This window comes from Triticum aestivum, chromosome 1A (assembly GCF_018294505.1).
Source record: "Triticum aestivum cultivar Chinese Spring chromosome 1A, IWGSC CS RefSeq v2.1, whole genome shotgun sequence".
NCBI classification, from domain to species: domain Eukaryota; kingdom Viridiplantae; phylum Streptophyta; class Magnoliopsida; order Poales; family Poaceae; genus Triticum; species Triticum aestivum.
In genome coordinates, this window is record NC_057794.1 from 519,284,604 (window position 1) to 519,293,797 (window position 9,194).

Genomic DNA, 9,194 nt, shown 5'->3' on the forward strand with positions numbered 1-9,194 from the left:
GGCCGGAGCGCCACGCCACCAGCCCGTCTGCCTGCCTCCCCCGCCAGCGCGACGCCGCGGCGCTTCTTCTCGGTGCCGCCCCGATCCCCTGGCCTTATCCCCCTCTCTCTCCCGTGCTGCTCTCTCTCTCTCTCTCACGGCCGAACACCACCGTCGCCGCCGTTCGCCATAGCCGCCGTCTCCGACCACCCCTCGCTCCCCCGACTAGCTCAGGAGCTCCGCCTCGACTCCCTCTTCCTCCCCACCGCTCCACAGCTCCCCGGAAGCCCTGCATCGCCGCCACGTCGCCGTTCCCCTCTTCGGGCTCCGATCATCGTCGCCGTCGAATTCGTCGTCTTCAGCGCGTCCCCGAGCCCGCTAACCACCTCTGCAGCCCCGCGGTGAGCCCCGGATCGTTTCCCCCCTTCTCCCCTGGTCTCTCCCGACCTCTAGGCCCTAGCCCCACCTTGGCCGAGAGCTCCACGCCGCCGGCGATGTCGCCGTCGTGGCCACGGTCACCGTAGCACCCAACCGAGCACACCATCGTGCTCCACACCTCACTAGGAGCACGTAGCACGCACTAACGCCCCCCCAAGCCCCCTGCAACGTCGGTTCCGACCGCACCCGAACTCCGGCAGCCGCAGCCGAGCTCGCCGCCGTCAACTCCGGCCACCCCGAGCCCAACCACCACCACCAATAGTCGCGGCTCAACCTCAGCAACACGTAGATGCCTTCCACCGTCCATTTGGTTGCCAGAATGGCAAAAAGCACTTTCGCCGCCGTCTCGGGCCTCGCCGGCGTCATGTCGCCGGTGGGGTTTGACCTGTCCGACCTGAGGTTTGACCCCCCAGGGTCACTGACGCGTGGGCCCTGTCGGTCAGATGGTTAGATTAGCGCTAACCACTGTTAGTTAACCCCTGACACTGACCAGTGGGCCCCAGCGCCACTAATTAGTAATTAGAATTAATTTAACCCTGTTTAACCCCCCTGTCACTGACGTGTGGGCCCCACACGTCAGGTTTGACTCCAGCCAGCCGCAGTTGACCACTGACGTCATGCTGACGTCATGCTGGCGCAATAACTATAATTTCTGGATTTAAATTAAATCAGGAAATTCCAGAATATTATTTAAACTTCAAAAATTCATAACTTTTATTCTGTAACTCCAAATTGGACAAATTATATATGAAAAATGATCAGAAAAATCCAATCTATCCATCTGTACTATTTTCATGCATGATCAAACAAGTTAAATTGATGTTTTAAGCAGAACAAGGAAAAGCACTTTAAAAGGCCATATTTGAATTTGAAATTTGAATCCTTGATTCAAATTTGCTCAAATCCTTCTGGTTTTAGTTGCATTAGCCCAACACACTCATATTGCCATGTTTCATGCATGCATCATATTGTTGCACATTGTTTGGTGATGGTTGTGTATCGATGTCCTTTGCGACAGGTTCTGCCCCCGAGGAGTACCGTGATTACCCTAACGAAGAACCATATCAGTGCATCGAACCATCAGGCAAGCAACCAACCATTTGATCATATCGATACAATCCCATGTTCTCGCTCCTGCTCTCTTTTACTGCATTAAGACAACGCGTTTCAAACTGCTGTGTGCTACGGTAGTTGAACCCATTTCCTCTGCATGACCTGTCATTGCCACAGTAACTAGATGAAACCCACTAGCATGTGTAGGAGTTGTTTGAGCCATATGTATGTGTTGTTCCTACCTTGCTATGCCTGCTATGCTTAGAGTCGTGTCAGGTCTGGTTCATCTGGGTGATGGGCTAGAGTGAAATGTTTATGGCGGTAATAAGAGTGGTGTGGTGAACACGATTTGGTAAAGGTATCGATGAGAGGCCATGTAGGAGTACATGGTGGGTTGTTTCATTGAAGCCGACCTTAAGCACTGAGATCTGTATGTGTGATTTAAGAATCAGCTACTACCATGCATTGGGCCCGAAACCAATGGACCCTCTCGGCTTCTTATTCACCCTAGTTCTCTGTCCAGGAGTTGCAAGTAGTTTCTGGTGTTTGTAGCCTACTGGAGGCCGTGGACAGCGCTGACCGTAGGGGTGGGCTGTGATGCGGTAGGTACGTGGCACGGTGTACCGAATACCCGTTAGGTATCTCGGGAACCCTGTTCACATCGTTCGGGGCCGTATGGGAAACCTCGGCCAGACTCCCTGCGGATGGAACCTGGATAGGCGATAAACCTGGACTGGAGGCTTAGGTGATTAGGTAGGTCGTGGCCGACACCCACGTTGGGCTTCCGCTTGAAGGTTGCCGAGTACATGTCATGTAAACGACGGTAAGTGGTGAGAGCGTGTATGAAGAAGTACACCCCTGCAGGGTTAACATGATCTATTCGAATAGCCGCGTCCGCGGTAAAGGACTACTTGGTTGCCTATACAGTTCATAGACAAGTAAATGGAAACTGTTAAAAGCCTCAAGATAAGTGTGAGTGCCGAGGATGGCTCTTCCGTAGGAAGACGGAGGTGGATCCTCGGTAGTGTATTGAATTGGTGAGTAGTGGACTCGTGTGCGCAAAACCATTTCAAGTTGGAGTATCGTAGGATAGCCTAGCCAAGAGTCAAAGCTGGCTTGCTGCAATAACTCCACCAACCCTTCTTGATACTATGCATGTATGTAGGATCTGATGTAAGTCTTGCTGAGTACCTTTGTACTCATGTTGCTATAATCTACATTTTTACAGAAGATGCTGCAACCCCTTCTGATGGGTTCTATGTAGACGTTGACATCAACGAGTAGGCTAAAGACCCAGGTGGTGACCCTGAGCTTGTGAAGGACCACGTAGTATAGCTAGGCTTTCCAAGCCTCTTTTATTTTACTAGTTGTCTGTACTCAGACAAGTTACTTCCGCTGCTGGTTTGTATGACTGTATGACTTGTATGTGGGGTCGTGAGACCCGTACCTATGTGTATGTTATGTATGGCTCACTGAGCCTTAAATAAAGTACTTGTGTCATAGAGTCATGTTGTGATGCTTCGTTGTATTTGCACATATCGAGCATATTGTGTGTATGATTGAAATGCTTGGTATGTGTGGGATCTGACTATCTAGTTGTTTATCTTTAGTAGCCTCTCTTACCGGGAAATGTCTCCTAGTGTTACCGCTGAGCCATGGTAGCTTGCTACTGCTCTGGAACACTTAGGCTGGCCGGCATGTGTCCTTCTTCGTTCCTGTGTCTGTCCCTTCGGGGAAATGTCACGCTTTGAGTACCGGAGTCCTGTTAGCCCGCTACAGCCCGGTTTACCGGAGTCCTGCTAGCCCAGTGCTACAGCCCGGACCCACTTGCTGATGACCGACACGTTCGAAGCTGGGTCATGGATGCCTGTCCCTGTAAGTCTGTGCCACTTTGGGTTTACGACTAGTCATGTCAGCCCGGGCTCTTTATCATATGGATGCTAGCGACACTATCATATACGTGAGCCAAAAGGCGCAAACGGTCTCGGGGAAAGGTAAGACGACACCCGTGGGGATACCGTGCGTGAGGCCGCAAAGTGATATGAGGTGTTACCAGCTAGATCGATGTGACATCGAGTCGGGGTCCTGACAGCGTTGGCATCAGAGCTGGACTGCCTGTAGGTTCTCCAAGCCAAACTGGTCGATGTTGAGTCTAGAAATTCTTTAGTTATATGTAGGGGAATTGTTTGTGGGTTGGAACGTAAGGCTCTTTTTACTTCTTTACCTTATGACATTCTGATCAGAGTCAGTCCATTCTTCTACCGAGGAATAAGGAATTAGGATCTGTTCTCTCTATCAGGATCACGTGTTACTGATCAGTAGTACCTTATAAGTTTGATGGATACAAGCCTAGTCTAGTTCTACTACCATATTATGTTGCTAGAATGGATTCAGAACTTTGATATGATGATGTTGAGTGTGTATGAAATCCTTTGTCAAATGTCTCAAAATCCTTCTTGAGCATTTACAGCTGTTATGCTGCCGAAATTTCGCTAAAATTCTAATGCCCTTGCATTATGATTGTGCTTTCAGATGGCCACTCGCGACCTCAATCAAGTGGTTCGCCTGACTCGATGCCTAGATGTACCCGGCCATACTGCCAAGTTGGTCAGGGTAATGACTGAGGCTGGATACCGCTGGTATCCTGAGTACACGGTCGAAGAGCAATTCCGAGACTTTAACCAAAGCCAGTATCTCTGCACTGTCAGGATATTTCCATCTTATCCTGGATCCACCGAGCCTCTTCACTGCTCTTATGGACTCGGGGTTACCATTGAGATGGCTGTGCAGGACGCCGCCTACTCTATGATGACCATTATGCGAGTCAGATCTGGTATATTTCGGGACTCTGATTTCCGGTATATGCCAGGATCACTTCCGGGAGCACAAGGGTATCTCCAGGCTATTTATGCTGACCCCACTCAGGAGGATTCACGGACTCGCACCACTGCTGAGATGCTCGAGGATAAGGACCGTGAAAATCGGGCCTTGAGGTTAGAGCTCTTCAATACCCGTGCTGACCACTGGGCCACTTTGACTCGGTTTGCACCGGCGGTGCAAGCTGGATTCTCAGATATGCGCGATCTCTATCCTGTGAGATCCGCTCTGCCAGACGTGATGGTTTGGCGTGATGTAGGAGGCATCACCCCACCTCGCGGTCCCCGCAGGCCACCTTTTGTTGGTCCAAGGCCTCATCCTAGCCCCTATGGTCCACAAGCTTCGCGAGATCGTCTGTTTCCGGATGACCATGTTGAGCTTCCAGGCTATGGAGGTGACTTCTACGAGGACTACTACGGATCGGTCTGAGTTAGTGGTAGTATCACTAGTTCGCACTAGCTGTGTCGTATATCGTCCCGCGTGACTCGTGGGATATGACCTAGTTTGTACTCCTTCCGGAGGTGTAGAAAAATAATGTATAGGAGCTTGGAATGCCTCCGATGAGATGTAATCCTCTTTTCACCGTAATAGTACTTTGTTTGGTCTTGTACTAAACCATGTATGGTGTGTATGACGATGGAATAAAAGAAGCAGTTTCTGTATCTACCATGTCATACGGATGATCATCTTGCATTTCGAGTTATTCCTTACATTCTATATCCTATGTCGGAATTTTTCCATCCTGACTAAATCATTGTCTTGTTTACCTAGGATGGTCAACACGCGCGCTAACCCTGCTTCTCAAGAGCAGGCCGAAGGCAGTGAAGCCAGGGATGTAAATCTGCCTCATCCCCCTTCACTAGCCGAGGTTATGATGGAAGCTGAGAGAAACAAGCGGGAGACTAACCGTTTGTTGGAGCGTATTGAACAGAACACAGCACACCATCAGAGGACTAACGTGGTGTCACTCAGTGATTTTATCAAATTGCATCCACCCACGTTCCACCACTCCGTCGAGCCTCTCGACGCTGATGATTGGCTTCGCAGTATCTCTCACAAACTGCATTCCGCGCTGGTAGCGGAGGCTGACAAAGTCACCTTTGCTGCATACCATCTTGAAGGCCCTGCCAGTCTGTGGTGGGAGAATTATGGAGCTATGCGCCCGGCGGGCCATGTCACTACTTGGGCTGAGTTCAGTGAGGCTTTCCGTGAACATCACATTCCGGAGGGTCTCATGGACCGTAAACGTGAAGAATTTTGCAGTTTCACCCAAGGCCGACTTTCTGTGGATGCTTACAGCAGGGAGTTTGGTAATCTCGCACGATATGCAACTGAGGAAGTTTCTACTGACGCCAAGAAGCAAGCAAGGTTCCGTAAGGGCCTTAGTCCTGAGCTTCGCCGCGACCTCCGTCTGCATGAGTGCACATCTTTTCAGAAACTTGTCAACAAAGCCATCAGTGCTGAAACTGGTCAGACTGACTATGACGCAACACGCAAGCATGGCCGTGACATGGGTTCCTCATCCGGTGCTGGTCCTCAGAAGCGCCGCGTGTGGGTACCCAACACCGCCCTGCCACCCAGGTTTACACCGAGGCCATCCTTCCAGGCGCCTCGCCCCGTTCAACAGTCTGCTCCAGCCAAGCCCTATGGGGGTCCAACTAACAATGCTCCTCCACGTACCAGTTCCGTGACTTGTTTCAAGTGTGGGGAATCTGGTCACTATATGCGTGAGTGCCCCCAGACCAACCCCAACCAGTCTGCTAAAGCTGTTGGCCGTGGCAAGCCGACAGGAAAAATATTCCACGCCAAGCCGGTCACCGCTTCACGTGGCCATGTCAACTGTATCTCTGCCGAAGAAGCTCAAGAGGATCCCAACGTCGTTCTCGGTACGCTTCTTGTTAATTGCCACCCGGCATCTGTTCTTTTCGATACAGGAGCCTCTCATTCTTTTATATCTGAAAACTATGCTCGGTTGCATAACGTCGCATTCGGTGATATGCCAACCTCTATGGTAATTCAAACTCCGGGATCCAAATGGCAAACTTCTAGAGTAAGCCATGGAAATGAAATCCAAGTCGACAGACTTGTTTTCCTCGCGTCTTTGATAGCCCTTAAATCTTCAGATATTAATATCATTTTGGGTATGGACTGGATGTCAGCTCATCAAGCCAAAATTGATTGCTTCTCTAGGACTGTTCAACTCACCCATCCTTCGGGGAAGATAGTCAATGTCTTGACCCGAATAGCCAAGCGACAATTATATTCTCTTAACGCCAGCCCTTTGCCAGACCTTGAGGACATTCTGGTAGTCCGTGACTTCCCGGATGTCTTTCCAGAGGAATTGCCAGGTGTTCCACCTGACAGGGATGTTGAGTTCGTAATAGACCTCATTCCAGGAACCGTTCCGATTGCTAGAAGACCTTATAAGATGGCACCCCTAGAACTAGCCGAGCTTAAGAAACAACTCGATGAGTCCTTGAAAAAGGGTTTCATCCGACCTAGCTCTTCTCCGTGGGCTTGCCCCGTCCTATTCGTCAAGAAGAAGGATGGTACGGACCGGATGGTTGTAGATTACCGACCTGTCAATTTGGTCACAATCAAGAACAAATATCCACTTCCCAGGATCAACGACCTGTACGATCAGCTCGCTGGATCCTCAGTCTTCTCCAAGATGGATTTGAGGTTGGGCTACCATCAAATCAAAATCAGAAACGGGGACATTCCTAAAACGGCCTTTGTTACTCGTTATGGGCAATACGAGTACACCGTCATGTCCTTCGGTTTAACCAACGCTCCAGCCACCTTTTCTCGGTTAATGAACTCAATCTTCATGGAGTATTTGGATAAATTCGTCGTGGTTTACCTCGATGATATACTCATCTACTCCAAGAACGAGGAAGAACATGCCGAACATCTAAGGCTAGTGTTGCAGAAACTTCGAGAGCATCGCCTTTATGCCAAATTTTCTAAATGTGAATTCTGGTTGTCAGAAGTGACCTATCTGGGTCATGTAATATCTGGTAAAGGTATTGCTGTTAACCCTGAGCGAGTTCAAGCCGTCCTTAACTGGACTCCACCTGAATCAGTCAAGCAAGTTCGGAGTTTTCTAGGCTTAGCGAGCTATTGTCGTCGCTTTGTCGAGAACTTCTCCAAGGTTGCCAAACCTCTAACCGAACTCCTCAAGAAAGATAAGAAGTTCGAATGGACTCCACAATGTGAGCACAGCTTTCAGGAACTGAAAAGACGCCTGACTTCTGCTCCCGTGCTGGTACCGCCAGACTTCTCCAAGGACTTTGTTATCTACTGCGACGCCTCACGACAAGGACTAGGTTGCATTCTCATGCAAGATCGACACGTAATTGCCTACGCTTCACGGCAATTGCACCCACATGAGGAGAATTATCCTACTCATGACCTAGAGCTTGCAGCCGTAGTCTATGCACTTAAGACATGGCGACATTACCTCCTCGGTAATCGTTGCGAAATATTCACTGATCACCAAAGTCTGAAGTACATTTTCACCCAACCGGATCTGAATCTCAGGCAAAGACGTTGGGTTGAGTTGATCACAGACTTCGACTTAGGGATAACCTACACCCCAGGGAAAGCCAACGTCATGGCTGATGCGCTAAGTCGTAAATCTTATTGTAACAATCTGATGCTACAACAAAGTCAACCGCTTCTCCATGAGGAATTTTGGAAGCTTAACCTTCACATTGTTCCTCAAGGTTTCCTTTCCACCTTGGTGGCAAAACCTACCCTTACGGATCAGATTATCAAAGCACAGAAGGTAGATCCGGGAATTTCCCGCATCAAAAGAAACATTCAGAAAGGAATTGCGAATTGCTTCTCCATTAATGATCAAGGGGTCGTATACTTCGGGAATCGACTAGTGGTTCCCAAAGTGCGAAACCTGAGGCGTTTGATCCTTAAGGAAGCTCATGAATCTCCTCTCACCATTCATCCCGGTAGCACTAAGATGTATCAGGACCTACGCCAGAGGTTCTGGTGGACTAGGATGAAGAGAGAAATTGCTCAGTATATTGCAAATTGCGACGTCTGTCGTCGTGTAAAAGCAGAGCACCAACGGCCTGCTGGCACTCTTCAACCCTTAGCTATTCCTGAATGGAAATGGGATAAAATTGGTATGGATTTCATTACCGGTTTTCCCAGGACCAAGAGAGGGAATAATGCTATCTTTGTCGTTGTCGATCATCTTTCCAAAGTAGCCCATTTCTTACCTGTTCGTGAGAGTATAACCGCTAGTCAGCTGGCAGACTTATACATCTCCCGAATAGTGTCTCTCCATGGTGTTCCTTTGGAAATTAACTCGGATCGAGGAAGTCTCTTCACCTCTCGATTTTGGGAAAGTTTCCAAAATGCTATGGGAACCCGTCTCTCCTTTAGCACCGCCTTCCACCCTCAGTCAAGTGGTCAAGTGGAACGCGTCAACCAGATTCTAGAAGACATGCTTCGAGCCTCTGTTATCTCATTCGGAATGGACTGGGAGAAGTGCCTTCCATTTGCCGAATTCGCTTACAACAACAGCTATCAATCTAGCTTGGGTAAAGCCCCTTTTGAAGTTCTCTATGGACGACGGTGTCGAACACCCCTTAACTGGTCAGAGACCGGGGAAAGACAATTCTTTGGCCCGGATATGATTCAGGAAGCAGAAGAACAAGTTCGCATCGTTCGTGAAAAGTTGAAAACAGCCCAATCTCGTCAAAAGAGTCAATATGACCGAAAACATAAGGCTATGACTTTCGAGGTTGACGAGAAGGCTTATCTTCGGGTCACCCCTCTGAAGGGAACCCATCGTTTCGGTATCAAAGGCAAATTGGCTCCTC